Here is a 17898-nt window from a genome sequence, read left to right as displayed (position 1 = left end):
GGATTTCAGAGCAGAGCAGAGCTTGAGCCTTGAAGCAAACTCACTGAAGTGTACTCAGGGTTTATCAGATTGAACCCTCCTTCTGGAAATATCCCCAGGGCATGAAGGCCATCATAAATTGTATACTTATTACATGCCAGATACAGTATCAACCACTTTCCAGCTACTCACACTGATTTCTTATAATTCTGTGAACAAAGAGAGGTACAGAGAGGTTGGAAAATTTGTCCACAGTCACACAGCAATCTTGGAAGGAGAGAGAAATCATGGTTTTTCCAAATTTGGGTTTCTAAATCCAGTATTTTTTTTCCACGATATAACAGCTGTGCCTTTATTTATAGAAATATAAATAAGATTGCAACGGATATGTTTAGCTTGCTTATGAAAGCCAACAGTTTTTAAGACTCTTTAAAATTACTTTAATTTAACCCATCTGTCTACAGAAACTTACTGCAATAATTACAAATGTTGTTACCTATTCATTTAAAGAACAAATATGCAAATTGTAATACTGTGCTATGCCAATAGTGTGCACCAGCTAGTTTTTCAGTAAAGAAGTATCACCCTATAGTAGAAGATTACTTCCATAGAAAAGTGGGTTCAAATCCTGGCTCTACCATGCAGTAGTTCTGTGGCTTTGGACAAGTTCCTTAACTTCACTGAACCTCTATTTCCTCATACATAAAAGGCAGTTTTTAGGGGGTGCCTGGATGGCTCAGAGGGTTAAGCCTCTCCTTTCAGTGCAGGTCATGATCTCAGGGTCCTGGGATCGAGCCCCGCATGGGGCTCTCTGCTCAGTGAGAGTCTGCTTCTTTCTCTCTCTCTCTCTCTCTGCCTGCCTCTCTGGCTGCTTGTGATCTCTGTCTGTCAAATAAATAAATAAAATCTTTAAAAATAAAAAGGCAGTTTTTAATACTAATTCCAGGGCCACTGCAACAATTGCATAGATAATATATATAAGGTACCAGTGTCTGGTACTACTAAATAATGGGAAACTATCATTATTCCTGGGAAATAACCCTTCTTTAAAATATTCTCTGATTCAGAGATATTACTATTCAAATAAGCAAATTTCACTAGCACAGAAGTCTGATAAGCCAGCAATTCCATTTCCAGGATTTCAGCCCAAGGAAATGCTCATAACTGCAGAGAAGGATGTGTGTGTGTGTACGATGATATGAATTACAGAATTCTTCATAATAGTGGGAAAAGGGAAATAATCTACATATCCATCAAAAGAAGAATGGCTACATGAATTATGATTTATCTATATCAGGACAAACTTCTTCTGTATAGAGCCTGAGAGCAAATATTTTCAGCTTTTGTGGGCCATGCAGCCTGTGACACTGCTCTGTGTTGCTGTTGTAGTAATAAATCAGCCAAAGACAAAAGGTAAAATAATGGACCTGCACATGTCTCAAAATAAAACAAACCAAACTGTATTTAGAAAAATAGATGGATGGCCACATTGGCTTCAGTGTTTTCCAACCTCTGGTATATATGGCTGAATACTATACAACCATTAAAAATGATAATAATCAAGTAGACTGGCATGTATTAGGACGGAAAGATATCACAAGGACTCCTACAAATCATAAGAAAAAAGTAAACATGGGGGCGCCTGGGTTGCTCAGATGGTTAACTAAGCCTCCGCCTTCAGCTCAGGTCATGATCTCAGGGTCCTGGGATCGAGCCCCACATCCGGCTCTCTGCTCAGCAGGGAGCCTGCTTCCCCCTCTCTCTCTGCCTGCCTCTCTGCCTATTTGTGATTTCTCTCTCTGTGTGTCAAATAAATAAATAAATAAAATCTTTATTAAAAAGAAAAGGAAGAAAAAGGTAAACAACACAATAAAAATTGGGGAGAGAATATGAACAGGCAATTCGTAAAAGAGAAAATTCAAATATAAAAAGTTGCTCAACTAATTAACTTTTCCAAAGCCAAACTGAAACAGGAAGATTCTATTTGTATTCACGATATCTGCAAAGCTTTAAACACTGACAAAATCAAGAGTTGGTGATACCGTAGAGACAAGAGTACTCTGATACACTGTTAGAGCAAATACAAATAAGGACAGTCACTTTGAGAATTCCTTTGGCAGAGTCCATTAAAACTGTAAATGTGCATATCCTATGACCCAGCATTTCCCCTTCTAGATCTATACCCCACAGAACCATGTTCACGTGTGTTCAAAAAGATTGAATAAGGAAACTAACTGAAGCATTATAATAGCAAGAAAATGAAAATAACCTAAGGATCCCCAATAATGGAATGGACAAATATAATGCAATACATTCATGTGACAAAGTACAATTCAGCAGTTAAGAGCTGTAAACCAAATCTATGTTTATAAACGTAGGTGGAGCTCAGAAATACAATGCCAACTTTCAGAACAATCCTTACAGTATAATCCAATTTAGGTAAGAATTGGATACAAACAACAAACCATAAGCTTGTTACAGGTATATGTACATGTAATAAAGGCACTTATCTATTTTTATTTAAGTTCAATTTAGTTAACATATAGTGTATTATTAATTTCAGGAGCGGCATGTAGTGATTCATCATTTGCATATAAAACCCAGTGTTCACCGCAAGTGCCCTCATTAATACCCATCAGCCTTTTACCCTACCCAACACCCACATTTCCTCCCAAAACCCTGATGCTCTCTAAAAAGTCTCTTATGGTTTGCCTCCTTCTGTTTTTATCTTGTTTTATTTTTCCTTCCTTTCCCTTATGTTCATCTGTTTTGTTTATTAAATTCCCCATGAGTGAAATCATATGGTATTTGTCTTTCTCTGACTGACTTATTTCATTTAATGTAATACCCTCTAGTTCCATCCACATTGTTGCAAATGGCAAGATTTCATTCTTTTTGATGGGCAAGTGATATTCCTGTGTGTGTGTGTGTGTGTGTGTGTACACCACATTTTTATCCATTTACCTATCTATGGACATCTGGGTTCTTTCCATACATTGGCTATTATAGACATTGCTGCTATAAACATTGGGGTATTTAAAGAAAGATTTGGAAGCATATTCACTAAACTCAAAAAGTAGTTACCTTGAAGCATAGGAGAGAAGAACAGAATTAGAAGTGGTAGATCAAGAAGACTTTAGCTTACCCATAATGTTCCACCTTTTTAAAAAGAAATAATCATGTCTTATCTTGTAATCAAAATAAATTTTCAATAAATAAATAAATTTTCAATTAATTTCAAGTGTTCCTGATACAATCACAGGGAAACTAAACTCTGAGAAACAAACTGAGGATTGCTGGAGGGGAGGTGGGTGGAGGAGAGGGGCAACTGGGTGATGGGCATTAAGGAAGGTCCTTGGTGTAACGAGACCTGGGTATTATGTACAGCTGATGAGTTACTAAATTATAACTCTGAAACTAATATTTTTTTTAAAAATCATGATATAGTAAATGAATATCCAAGTTACAAAACCACATATATTGTATGATGTCATTTTATTTTTTTAATTTTTACAAGTTGTTTTTGTGTGTGTTTGTGTATGTGTGTGTCTATCCATTTGTCTGTCTGTCTGGAAAGGTATATACCAAATAGTTAATAGGTTTATACAATTGTGGAAAGGGAACTAAAGCCTGTGAAAGAATAATATATTAGTCTTCTCTGGCTGTCATAACAAAAAACCACCAGGTGAGTGGTTTAAACAACAGAGATTTATTTCTCAAAGTTCTGGAGGCTGTACACAGACCCAGTTGTTTGCAAATTTGATTTCTGGAGAGGTCTCTCTTCCTGGCTTGTAGATACCCACCTCCTTGCTGTGTCTTCATGTGGCCTTTTCCTCAATGTGTTCCCCAAAGAGGAGGAAGAGAGAGGAAGGGGTTAAGGGGAACAAGCCCTAAGAACCTTAGTCCTCTCTGATCAGGGCCCCACCCTTATGACCCATTTAACCTTAATTAACCTTGGAAGCCCTTTTTCAAATACAGCTATACTGGGGGCTGGAGCTTCAATATATGAATTTTGAGGCAACACAAACATCAGTTCATAACAGATACTTTCCCTCTATTAATGAGAAAGTATGGTGTGGAGCTCATACTGCAGTTGGAGTTGGCTAGATTCTCACCCTACCTGTGTCACTTCAGAGCAGCATGGCCACGTGAAAGTCAACCTCAGTTTCTTCATCTGAAAAGTCAGGATAATACTGTTACTTAATATGGTGGTTACTGCATGCCAGGCACTCTTATAAGTACTTGATTTACTCTCTCTCTCTCCCTCTCTCTCAGTTCAACATATGAGGTAGGATCATACACCCATTTCAGAGATGAGGAAACTGAGATGCAAAGAAATCAGTGACTTGCCCAAATTCTAATGCTAGAATGTGGCAGACTTGGTTCAAGAGAACATAATCTCAAGTCATAAGCAGTACTCTAAATGTTAAGTTATTGTTTTCACTTTAAGTTACATGTACAAATATGTTTAAGTTTTTTGTGTAAGTTTTATAATCCTTGAATTTTATAACTTAGAATATGTGTATATATGTATACCTATGTGTACATGTGTATATGTGTGTATATATGTAGTATTCGTTTCTTATTGCTGCTATAACAAATTACCAAGAAACTTAGTGTTTAAAACAATAAAAATTTATTTTTAACAGTTAAGGAGGTCAGAAGTCTAAAAACAAGATGGTGGCAAGGCTGTATTCCTTCTAGAGGATTCAAAGAAGTATCCATTCCCTTGCCCCCTCTAGCTCCTAGACTCGTGTTGCCTTTCTCCACCTGACTCGTGTTGCCTTTCTCCACCTTCAAAGTGTATCATTTCCACCTCTGGCTCCAACACCACATCTCCTTTTACTGACTCTAACTCCTCCTCTTACAAGGAGGTCCCTCTTACAAGGACTTGGTCATTATGTTGGGCCCACAGAGATAATCCAAGAAACTCTCCCTACCTCAGAATCCTTAAATTAATCATATCTGCAAAGACTTTTTGCTATATAAGGTAACATATTCACAGATTCTCAGAATTAGCATATGGTCATCTTTGGGGGCCATGTATCAGACAGAACACACACACACACACACACACACACACACACACACACACTCACACAGTGTTTAATGGAGGAAATCTGATATATTAACCACACATTATACATATATATGTATACTGACTAATAGCACATTTGCCTTCACAGCACATTAAACACACACTGCATTTCCATTTATATAGTTTTTTTAATGGAAGAAATCTGAGGTCAGGACAAGGGAATCTGACTAAACCTCCTGCTCCAGAAATGAGGGCCGCAGGAGGTCAGGTGTCATGTCTGTCCACAAGTTGGGAATCACTGATCTAGTCCAGCACAGTAGGTTAAGAAAAAAGTGGTGACTAAGTGGACACACAAGTTCTCCAGAGCCCCAGAGCACTGCAGATATTTGTTCTGGGACAGCAGAACCACTTGAAGAACCTGCTTCCACCCATGGGTCAGAAAAACATATCCAGATAGAATCAAAGGGCCACTTGTCCAAACTGGTCCCAGGGCTGGGTCTGCATCAGTTTTGACACAGCTCTCTGACACCTCCTTGCTCAGGCTTTGACAATGTCTCCTAAAATAGCTGTACTCTAACCAACCTAAGTACTAAACCTTCTGCTCCAGGAAAGAAGAGTGGTTTCCTTGAAAAATCCTTGCATCTGGTGTTCGGCTGTAAGAGCCTCAATGGTGCCACTAAGTTGATTCTGTTTCTTCTTGAAAACACTCCCCACACAATTCTATGCATTTTAATTTGCAATCAGCAATGCTCTGTCAAGGTAACCACGGTGCTGCTGAGTGACAAGTCTCAGCCGCTGCTGTATGGACCCTCAATTATCTCCTGGCTGAGTGTGTTTCAAGAGACCATCTAGAGTTCTAAGTTATACATATTCCCCCCCCAAGCCCACTGTACAACTAGCCTGCCCCAGCTCCCACCATGTGTGAGCCCCACCAGGACATTCCTTTGCTTTGACCTAGGTCTGTGCCAGACCCTTTCCCAGTAGTTAGAGATAAATATGGTAGCTCGATAGATATGGTCAACTCCCAAACTACCACTCTAGCTGCACTTGCACAAATGAACCTAGACCACAACAGAAAGGCATGGGGGGAAGGTCAGAGGCCAGAGGATCCAGTCTCTCTGCATGCCCTGCTGCTGCCATTTGGTCAAGGGAGAGGTGCCCTATGGAGAGCCTCAAGTGGATTGACACAATGTCCCTGTCACTAACCCTGTCACCACATCTTATGCAAGCCACTTCTACTCACTTATCAGAGTGAGTCTGTGTGTCCTATATCAGACCAGTTTATGGGCCTGATAACAGCCCATGGCACTGTCATTTGCATTTATTACAGATTGTCATTAAGATTTCTTCTAGCTCAAAAAATCTACATTTTATTGAGGTAAGTTCTGAATTACTTATGGAAAAAAATGAACCAAGCCATGATTTTTTTTAATTAAAATTACTTTAAAATGAAAAGTTTGTATACTTGACAATTTTCAGGGTCAAGATTGTAATTTGTTTATGTCTTCCATTCATTCATTCTTATACAAATCTTTGAAAGGAAATGGGTGTTGAAAACTGACACATGGTATTTTATTTATTTATTTATTTATTTATTTAACAGAGAGAGATCACAAATAGGCAGAGAGGCAGGCAGAGCGGAGGATGGGGGCGGAAAGCAGGCTCCCTGCTGAGCAGAGAGCCCGATGCAATCCCAGGACCTGGGATCATGACCTGAGCTAAAGGCAGAGGCTTTAACCCACTGAGCCACCCAGGTGCCCTAACACATGGTATCTTTTATCTGGAGTCAAGTTGGAATCCTGTCTTGTAAGACATACATAACTCTTGACACTATGAGCCATATGGTTGAGGGGTTTTCCTCCTTATTTTAAATATGACTTATGTCAAATGTAACAAAATTCACAGGCTTAAGGCGCACAGAAAAGAGAAGGAAGGACTATGCATTGAGTAAAGGGAAATGCCTATTGAGCCTATTATAATGGACATTTTCTGTGAGACAGATGTCACCCCTAAATTTCAAATAAGGAAGCACATTCAGAGATGTTACATAAGTGACCCAGGTCACACTGCTAATTATGTGGATGTTGGGATTCATAATCTGTCTCTCAATTCCATGCTAATGTTTTTACATCGTGCTGCCTCTCCAGCACGTTAAAGCAGGATAAGTTTTCAAACAACCACAGAGAAGAGGGTGTTGGACATGACCATAAAAATCTTCAAGTGAGCAATATAAAAGATTATGACAAATAAAGTTGGAGTTAGTTAGTCATAAGCCTGAGCTTCAGTTCTCTCAACATTTCACTGGACATTTCTGAATGTATTACTCTAGGGAGAGACTCTAAACTCATAAGTATATTCTTGGAATTTGGTGTGGAAACCAGGTCAAGATTCCATTTTTCCCCACAATGCCTAGAGGACTTTCATGCCTCTCATTATTCTGTTTCTCATTCTCTATTCCTTTCTCCCATAAACTACACAGGCTCAAGCTATGCCCTTCAGAGTCCTGATAGTCCAGAGGATGGCGATATCACAGGTGCCAGTGAGGAGATTGGCAATGACTTGGGATTGGATGGTCTCATCCCCAAGGAGATGCCAGGCACTAGGACAAGCCATGTTTTTGTGGCTTATTGGTAATGGCTATGTTTCACTTATACTCCACACTTACACTGCTGCCTTCATAAAACTTACGGTACTACAAAGAATTCAGTTTTACAAAGAATGACCCTACTCTCTTTTCTATGCTACTGTGTCTTTGATTCTGTCCAAAACTGTTACATTTATTATTGTAGAGCATCCTTAGGAAGAGAAAGAAAAAAACTCAAGCAAATAGCTAATGGTGTTAAGAGGAGTGCCATCATGATAGGAATTCAAATGGACTCTAGATCAAGGTTTCTTCGCCTTGGCACTATTGCCATTTTGAGCCAGATCATTCTCAGTAAGAGTTACAAAGCAGAGCGGTCTTCCAATCCTAAATTCCTTCCCCTAGCTAAGTTCTACTCATCCTTCAGGTTCCTGCTTAAACATCACTTTCTGTGATAGTCTTCCCAGCCTTCCTGAATTCTGGTGCTTCCCTGCAGTGTGCTTCCAAGGCACCCCACTGAATGGTGTTGTAAGGTCCATTTACTTAGATGATGTAGCAGGCAATTTGCATAATGTTCTGATCCAGTCTCTTCTATCTGTTGTTTTCCCAGTCCAATTCCTCATTCGTTGTTTTTGTCCTCCTACAGCATCATCGCCAAACTGTCATCCAGTCTCTACATTCACACCTTCATTTTTTTTTTAAGAGATTTTATTTATTTATTTATTTATTTATTTATTTGACAGAGACACAGTCAGAGAGAAAACACAAGCAGAGAGAGTGGGGGAGGGAGAAGCAGGCTTCCCACTGAGCAGGGAGCCCGATGCGGGGCTAGATCCAAGACCCTGGGATCATGATGTGAGTGGAAGGCAGATGCGTAACAACCCAGGCGCCACCCAGGCGCCCCCACATTCACACCTTCAGTAATGAACCCACTACATTTTAAGATCTTCATCTTATTGCTGAAGAGTTCAAAGTGTACCCTAATAGTAACTCCCAATCTTTCTTCTTATAATTTCTTCTTAGCCCTGGCTTTACCACCAGAGGCCACTTTCAGAATGACAGATAGATGTAAGCAGCTCAGAATTATTTAACATTCCCAACCCAAACTGACCTCTGCCAACCACCCATTCTTTCCCTGTATTCACATCTCCTTGACTGGTCAGCTGTGTATTTTCAGGGAATACAGATTCCTGCTTTCTGAATGAGAGATGTGTGATAAGAAAGGTAAACCACAGAAGGGATAAATAAATCTCTTCCATGCCCAGCCTAGGAAGTTGGGTCTGGGTCCCAGGGAGAGTCAAGAGCAGCTATGCAATATCTCGAGTCAGAAACCCCCCTGCTCCTGCACAGGGTTTTGTGAATGTTCTTGAGATACCAAAGAGAGACAAATCCTGCATATACTTTGGAGAGTCCAAATGTATATACCAAGCCTCAAACCCTGTCATTTGCCCAATACAGGTGTTAAGGACTGAATGTTTGCATCACCCTCAAAATTCATAGATCCAAACCCAGCCCCCAACATGATGGTATTTGGAGATGGGGCCTTTGGGAAGCAACTAGGGTTAGAGTAGGTTGTGATGGTGGAGCCCTCATGAGGAGAATAGTGGCCTTCTAAGAAGAGGAGGATAGAGATCTAAACATGCTTGCAATGAGGAAAGGCCATGTGAGGACACAGTGAGAAGGTGGGCACCTGTGAGCCAGGATGAGTGCTCTCACCAAGAACCAAATTGGCCAGCACCTTGATCATGGACTTGTCAGCCTCCAGAACTGGGAGAAATAAACTTCTCTGGTGTAAGTCACCCAGAGTATGGTATTTTGATATGACAGCCTGAGCAGACTAATACACAGCAGGCAACTCAGAAAGAAGTCCATGTGCACAAAGGACATGGAGGAGAGTGCTGGTGTCAGCTTTCTCACCTCAACGTTCTCACCAAGACCACGAGAAGCCCTCCCTCACAAACCCAGGCTGCTTAAGGAAATACGTTTCTCTCCCCAGAGGATGGCTCCCCTGGTACCATGCCAGGCTCTTTGCTCTCCCCAAAGCCAACTTCAGACCTCCCAGCACCTGTACCCCAGAGGTCCCCACCATTCCTCAGAAAAGAACAGTTACATTTGCATCTAGCCAGCAGCACCCTTACTGCTTAAATGTGATTTAAGAGGGGCACCTGGGTGGCTCAGTGGATTAAGCCGCTGCCTTCGGCTCAGGTCATGATCTCAGGGTCCTGGGATCGAGTTCCGCATCGGGCTCTCTGCTCAGCGGGGAGCCTGCTTCCTCCTCTCTCTCTGCCTGCCTCTCTGCCTACTTGTGACCTCTCTCTGTCAAATAAATGAATAAAATCTTTAAAAAAAAATGTGATTTAAGGGTCTCTCATGGAACAAAAGCTTATCTTTTCCAGGTGCTCCTGTCTCCAATCTCACTTCCCTTAAAGCATTCTCCACACTGCTGCCAAAAGGGTCTTTCTAGAACACAAATATAATCTTGCTACTCCCCTGCTTACAGCCTGACTGCCTGCTACCTTTAGAGTAAAATCTAAACTCCTTTCTCAAACTGCCCCTGACCTCTCCCTGGGAGTCATGGCTGACTACCCACCACTTAGCCCCAAGTCATATGTCCCACATATCTGGGAGTTCCCCAAAGGTCCACAACCCCTTGGTATAGCCTTGTCTGTGCCAGTCCCTCTGCCTGGGATGGCCCCTATCCCCCACCCTCATCCCCTCTCTGGGCACTATTCTGTGACCAGCTCACCCCACTCCATATCCACCAGGCTGAATTAGTGGTCCCTTCTCTACATTTCTAAACCCCATATGTTTGCCTCTAATACAGGCAACACATCACAAACTTCTGTATCTGTCCTTTAAATTGCTTATTTCTCCCCTTTACCTGTAAGCCAGGACAATTATTAGTCGTTACTTGTAGCCCTCCTACTCAGTACAGAGCTTGGCACATAGCTGGTGCTTATATATAGCTTTTGAATGAATGAGTGAATGAATAAGTGGCCTGTAATGATTGAAATAATGAGTAGTCTCACCATTATGGCAATTTCTAAAAGCTGCAACTAGGCCATGACCTCATTAATGCTATATTAACCTCTCCCGTGTATCCCCAAATCCATAAACCACTGTCAATGTCCAAGCTGGTGACTGTTAGTAAAATGTTAGTTCCTTGGTCACACTAACCACTAGTGGCTAGCATGCTGGACAGCGCAGATGTAGAACATTTTTATCATCACGGAAAATTCTATTAGATAATCCTGGTCTAGAACAAAGCATATGAATTGAGGGTACAAAGTAGAGAATACATATACCTTCACCCTCAGGGAGATCAACATCTAACCTAGTTGATTCTGGCTCATCAGAAATTAGCCAAGCATTTCTGTCTTACCTATGGTTCTGAATATTCATTTTTGTGTATATGTAAATTATTTCTCTGTTATGATAAAGTAAACAATTATTTTAAAATTTCTTGCTCCTTAAAATTATCCTGTTTTTTTTTTATAATTGCCATATGGCTCACTGATTTACAAGGGTGTTAAGAGACTTAATTAATGTTTATTTAGAGCTTTGCCTGTCAAGGTTGTTATTAGAGGATCCACGGAGATTTTGCTGGTAACAAAAAGTTTGGTGGAAAACCCTAGCTTATTTGAATAGAGGCATGCAAACAACAGGGAGAATTCTCCAGTCAGATTTAATTTATCACTTTCCTTTATCAACTATTTATTGAGCATGTACCATGTGTTTGGCAGTGAAAAGCAGAAGGAAAATGTGGCTCCTGCTGGAAACTAGTCATTACTTCCTAGTAATGGGATCCTTAGCATCCATCAAAATTGCTATCAGTGGGAGTGAAGCTATAAGGAGATGAAATGTAGATGTGGAGGGTACTGGCTGGTGGCTCAGGCTAACCCTGCCTTGATGGGGTCACCATAACCCTGGTTGTTAGCTGTGTGGATCCAGAACTGAATTATGCCCATAAAAAGGGATGGATTATCATCACCATCATCATCATCATCATCATCATCATCATCATCATCGTTATCATCAACATCATCATCATGATAATCACTAACACTTAGATAATATTACTATGTGCCAGGCACTATCTAAGCCATAAGTCATACATATATCACTTATTAATCAATTACTTGCCAAATGTGATAACATTCCTCAGTGACCTAACACTAGTTTTGCATCTGTTCCAGAATCAGAGTACTTTGGGAACCTGCTTTAGAAGTCCAGAGATTGCTTGTTGGGATTTGACTACTGTAGAATGCAAGAGGTATCTAGCACCCCCACCTAAGCCTAACCAATTTACTTAGCTCTTAGAGCAGCTACAGAGTTCCTCCACTTCTTCCAGCTTCTAGACACACTGGTTAGTCAAGGTGCATACTTGGCCTAAATGGGTCATAGCCTCCTCATTAGGATATATAACCTGGGACAAGAGAAATGTCAGTGAGTCCCCCAGCACTGGTGAAGGCTATAAGGCAAAACTTAGAATTTATAGAAGTCTCCACCATTTGGAGAAAGTGTGTAGAAAGAGAGGCAGAAACCAGCCCATGGGAGAAACAAGAAAAGTCTTAGCCATGTTCAAGCTCCTGGTCCCCTTGTGTCCTGAGCCCAACCTCATCTTTGAACCTCCTATCAGTGTATAGCTTTCATCTTTTCCTTGGATTCCAAGCCAATAAATCTCTTTTGACTACAGGTTATTCAAGTTGAATTCTTTTCACTTACAACCAAAACAGTTTTGACACAGATGTCCTCAATATAATGGTCCAGGTCCTTGGCACAGAGCAAAGGCCCCTGCCTGAACTGGACCCCAACTTTCTCACCAATGTCATGTCCTGCCACCCTCCCTCTCTCAGTGCCCAGAATACACCATGCTCACTCTCTCCTCAGGACTTCTTGCCTAACTCTCAACTAGAAGGCCAAAGATGATAGGGGCTGTATCTGTTTTGTTCGCTTCTTTATTCCCAGAGATGAGTAAAGTGTCTGTCATTCCGTTGGGACACAATGAATATTTGTGGAATGACTTGTGGAATGTGGAATGACTTTGTGGAATGTGAGTCAATACATCAACAGAAACTGAAGAGTCCTGAAGAATTTTTTCACCCAACCACTGTGAGTTCCTGAGGAACATCCCTGCCTGAAACAGAAGCACTTCTCTAGGTCAAGAACACTGTCTCCCAGATTTTCAGACCCTCTGCCCTGGACAATGCTGGGAATTCAGTGAAAAGTCTGGCCATAATGAAGTTCCCCTGAACTCTCACTGCAGACCAGCCTTTTCTCTCCGTAAACCTCCTTCAAGCATTGATCTGCAGTTGAGTTTCAGCTGAAGGCAAGTTAATGCACATACTGGTGGGAAATGCTCCATTCGGCTGCGGCTTGATAGCCTCGGTACTCCTACACTCCTTTTTACTGACTGCCTTTTACTAACTTCCCATTTTATGAACTCTTGGGACATTTCTATAGAGAGCTGATCTCATTCTATGACATTTTTATTCCTCCTAATTTCACTCATAGGACGAAGGTAAACTTGACTTAAAGTTCAAGGGTTTCCATGCCTGTTATCACTCATAACCGGGATCCCTGTCATTGAAATTACTACAGCAGCCACTGTGGCAGCCACAGCACAGGGGTGGGGCCAGCTCCCCCAACAGTGCCATGACCACAGGGCCGGTAGCAACAGCAAACTTCAGGCAGTGTGGACAATAACAGCTCATTGAGATCTTTTCTCTTCTTCTTCATCATTTAAATCCACACAGACCTCTTTTATCACTTCCCTTCCTCTTTGTTCCCTGCCCTCCCCTCTCTTCACTTCCCTGTGGTCTCAAGAGCACTGCATTGGAGGCTGCTGGGGATCAGAAAAGAGGAAAAGATAAAAAGGAGAGGTGACAAGAGAAGGTGGTCCAATCTCTCCCCCGCCCCCGTCTCCCTCAAGTACTCCCTTTCCTGCGATCCTAACCCTCTCCCCTTGCCCCCACAATCCCCCTTAAGCAGGCTGGCACCTAGCCCCAGCCTGCCCTCCTGTGTCCTGCTTTGATGGTGGATTCTTGGGCTGTGCCGCTGACAGTGTGGATCCCTTGGCTGGCTGCCAGTGTGTTCCACTTCTCATTACTTTTCTCAGTGCAATTCATCTCCCTGTGATTGGAGACAATTAGGATGCCAACAAATGGCTGGCCCAGCCCTGTTTGGCAGTTACAAAACCACAAACAAGTGTGCACTGCCCCATCGGAAGCAAGTGAGCTGCTAATGAGGAGGATTAATTACAAAGTGAAGGTCACCCCAGAATGGCCCCTCACTGCATTTCACCCACTGCTGGAGAGAGGCCGGGCACCAAAGCCTTGGCTGCAAGGACCAAAATAACTGCACAAAATAACTGACCTTTTGGAGAGAGGATTGCCAAGCCCTATTTATGGGAACAGAAAGGAGATGGGGAGGGTTACTGTTCTCCCATCCCTGAGAACCTTGTGGCATAATTCCTCAAGGTCATTCCAATAGCAAAGGAATTAGACACTCTAGACCCCTTGGTTAATTTGCCATTCTCTTCCTCCTTATGTGCCCTTGAATGACTCATGGATTTGAGTCCTTACTTACGTTTCCTGCTTCAACATGCTGAAATACATCTGGTGGTGGGGGCGGGGAAGGGGGTCTTCGATGTTATTCTATTCTCCCATACCTCTTTGTGGATTGTGCCCTAAAGAACCACCAACCAGTCATACTGAGGATGCTGGGAAAAAGCAACATATGAGAATCCATCCAGCACCATCTGTGAATCCTAGCCAGATCTTTTTCAACAAGCCGTATCTGTGCTACCTTAAAGTTTTCCCTTTTATACCTTTCTATAAAAATCGAGGCAAGAGCAGCTCCAATACTTTCTCCCTCTTCAAGTTGCCCCAAGTTATGGCAAGCATGATTTTTTGATGTCATGAATGGGAAGACAAATCCCACTATCAGAAACTGGAAGAAGTGGGAAAGAATCTTTATTCTGAGCATGAGGTGAATTGGGTGTGTGGCTCAGAGTTAAGGCCAGAACATATGAAGTGACTGGAAGTCCATTTGTAAATGAGAGAAATTCCAACTGGTTGCAGGAATCTACCCAGGTCTTAGCTCCTAAGCATCTTTTGAGAGTCTTCCTGTGTCTTATAGGTGGTAAAAGTCATCTTCCACGGTTCACTTTTGTCCATTCCCCTCTCACACATTGACAAAACAAGACTAATCACTATACAAAGTTTTACTTCTTTTTAATCCTCCAAAACTATCCCCTCCTCCAATGTTTGCTATACTTTTGATTGAATAATAACATACCAATACTAATAAATGAATTCAGATTTATTACCATAAGAGCATGTCTTTTTCATTGAAGTCCAAGAAGTATACTTTTCTAAAATACTATAGTGGTAATCTATTAGCAGGAATCTGAGGGTCTCACCAAATTTCCCTTTCATCCCTCATTTTTAGTTTGCAATATAGACTTAGTCCATTCTCCCACAAAAATATGACATCTGGACTTGTAAGAAAATTATTTACATATTTCAGTTATCTGTGATCTAAACTCTTCTACTGGTAGAAAGTTAATTCAATATAAAAAATGTTTTAATAGGTAAGGACCAGTGAGTGTACAGTACAATGTAAGGGGTGGCAAAGAATGAGGTTGATGAGGTAAGCATAGACCAAATAATGAAGGCTGAAAGATTTGTGCTCTATCCCATAGACAAGTAGTACACTTAACATTTTTTCTGTAGACAAAAGATGAGGCTATTCAGATGCACACTGCCAAAGGCATACCCAGATTCACACATAATTCCCCAACTACCTTCTATAAATTCCCCTTTTCACTCTCCATCAAGGAATACCTCACCATGAAAGTGATTTAGGATAATGTTATTGTAGAAATAAACATGTATCCACTATAATATTGAAATAGATAAATCATTCACAATCTTTAGGACTTTAACTCATTACTAACAAGTTTCTGACAACATGCAGAGATTTCTACCTGTTTTTGTTCACTGATGTATCCTCCCCAAATATCTTCAACAGTAACAGTAACTGATACATAATAAATGCTCAATAAATACTTGTTGGATGGCTGATGGATGGATGGATGCACAGATTTGCCTTACAACTGATGTGACAAATCAATGTGTTATGCCACCAGAGGCTGAGAGCCACTGTGGCCAGAAAGCATACTTCTACTAAGGCTTTTAAGTAAAAGTTGACAGGATCATATGCATGTTTTTGAAAGATCACTCCACCTGCTGTGTGAAAAACAGGAGAGGAAGAGCTGAGCAGCAGGGAGACCTATTAGGAGGCCAATGCAGTGATACACATAGGAATTAAGTTCCTGAACCATGACAGTGGTGATGGGGCTGGCGGGGAAGGAAGGAATTTAAGAAATATTTAATAGAAGTGAACAAAACTTAATCAAAGAATCTTTTTTCCACCGTGTCTTTGAACAGGATTAATTATGTAATTTGGAGCCAAGGACTGGGAAATCATACTGAAATCATAGTGACAAAGCCCAGCTGCCATTATATGTAGGCAGAGTAGGAAGTCACCTCCATATTACAATGTCAGGAGCACATGGAGGAGCTGCAATCCAAAAATATCTATGCCACCCACTGCCTGAAATTATACCATTAAAGCAGCATTTCTTGGTTTTAATCCTCACTTCTCCAGATGACTTTAAAACATGCTAATATACTTGAGAAGGGTAAGAAATATTCATTAGGTGCAAACAGTACATCGGGCATTCTGTATACCTTTGTCAAATTCTCGCAATGACCTTGTGATTTCAATATTGTTAAGGAGAAACTGAAGCTCAGAGAGATACATATGTAATAAGTGGTGAAGCTGGGGTTTGAACCCATGTCTTTGTAATTTCCTTTCTCTTGAGAGAATCCTGACTGACACCATCATCATTATTGTTACTATCACTATCTCTCTTTTATTCTTTTTACAAATATGAGAGTAGTGGGTCCAAGGGAAAAGAAGGAGGTAGAGGCTCTGCGAGTTATGAATGGTGCAGACAAGACAGAATAAGTGTGCAGATAGTAAGCATATTCAACTCCACAACTTTCCTTAAGATTACACTTTAGTGCAGACCTGGTTGGGAAAGTGGCTGGCGACCATCAGAGCCACATAGGCTAGTGTGGTCTGGGATTCTGAGTACTCTCATTCTGATAAGTTACAAGTTACCAGATCACAGCAAAAGCTCTTAGGACAAGGTCCCTATGACCCTGTCTTCTTGCTGAAGTGACTTTAAATAGTGACTAACCCCAGATCAAGGAGCTGAAAATGAAGACAGAAAGAGTAATTTCCTCCATAGTTCTCAGATAAATGGAAAGAAACTAGCTGGCCCTGACCCTAAGAAGGATACTCCCCACACTTAGAAATCTACTTTTTCATGCAGATTTTTTTATTTGACTAATTCTTTATTGTTCTTCTCTTCCAGAAATCAGTAATCTTCTATTTTTGAGCAGTACCCGGTCCCACTTCATATCTCCCAGAATTTTACCTTCTTCCTGCTTTTTTACCTGGATATTTACAAAAGCTAATAGAGCTGGGTTGTAATATCACACTTCACCAGTAGGGGCTGCCAGCTATTTTGTCATAATGTCTCCATGATGTTGTCAAACCTAAAAAAAAGTTACTTTCAGTTTATTGATATGAAAATGTATTCTGGCTTAATGATTTGTAAATTTGAAATGTGTGCATTGAATTTACTTTATTAAGACATACAATGGGAAGAAGGGACTTGTAGAAGTTAAGCTCAGAAGAAGAGGGGCCAAGGCCAGAAAATAGTGAGAGATTAGGCAGGGCCAGAACCAAACATCCTGAGAGCAGAGTAAGAGCTAGGTCAGAGCCAAACTGGGTTAGTCACCAGGCTGAGCACCAGTGAGAGGCCCAGGGGCATCACACCTTTGCTGATTAGATCTATTAACACTCTCAGAACTAATCAGGACCTCTAATTCATGCTTACCAAACATACAAGACACTAGCTGATAAATCAAATGCAGTCATTAAATTCAGAGAAAATTTTAAGTGGTCATTGGTATGGAACCCAGGACCTCTCCTGGACAGTGGCTAAGATGAACTGACAATATCTAGGTCTGTCTCTCAACTTCTCTAGATCCTTTGGAACATTTCCCTCTGTGGGCACTACCAAACACATGCTACAACCTGGTATAGCTGGTTAAGTTAAATCTTGTACTGGTCTTCTTGTTCTAGAAGAACCTTCCTGAGACTACACTGAACTCTCACAGCAGTTACATCTACCCACTCTTCCTCTCATTCAGTTAATACT

The 17898-nt window shown here is 41.1% G+C and overlaps 1 long non-coding RNA gene across 1 annotated transcript in view; it reads right to left on the bottom strand.

The window, feature by feature from the left end:
• LOC132010904 (uncharacterized) overlaps positions 1-17898 on the bottom strand; it is a 123470-nt gene that overhangs the window by 40226 nt on the left and 65346 nt on the right. Inside the window, exon 4 of the long non-coding RNA XR_009402306.1 lies at positions 4100-4153. This is a non-coding gene — a long non-coding RNA (uncharacterized LOC132010904). The remainder of the gene's footprint in view (positions 1-4099; positions 4154-17898) is intronic.

The sequence above is a fragment of the Mustela nigripes genome, chromosome 1 (assembly GCF_022355385.1).
Source record: "Mustela nigripes isolate SB6536 chromosome 1, MUSNIG.SB6536, whole genome shotgun sequence".
NCBI lineage: Eukaryota > Metazoa > Chordata > Mammalia > Carnivora > Mustelidae > Mustela > Mustela nigripes.
Note: the sequence above shows the minus strand (reverse complement) of the source record. Positions and strands in the feature narration are given on the sequence as shown.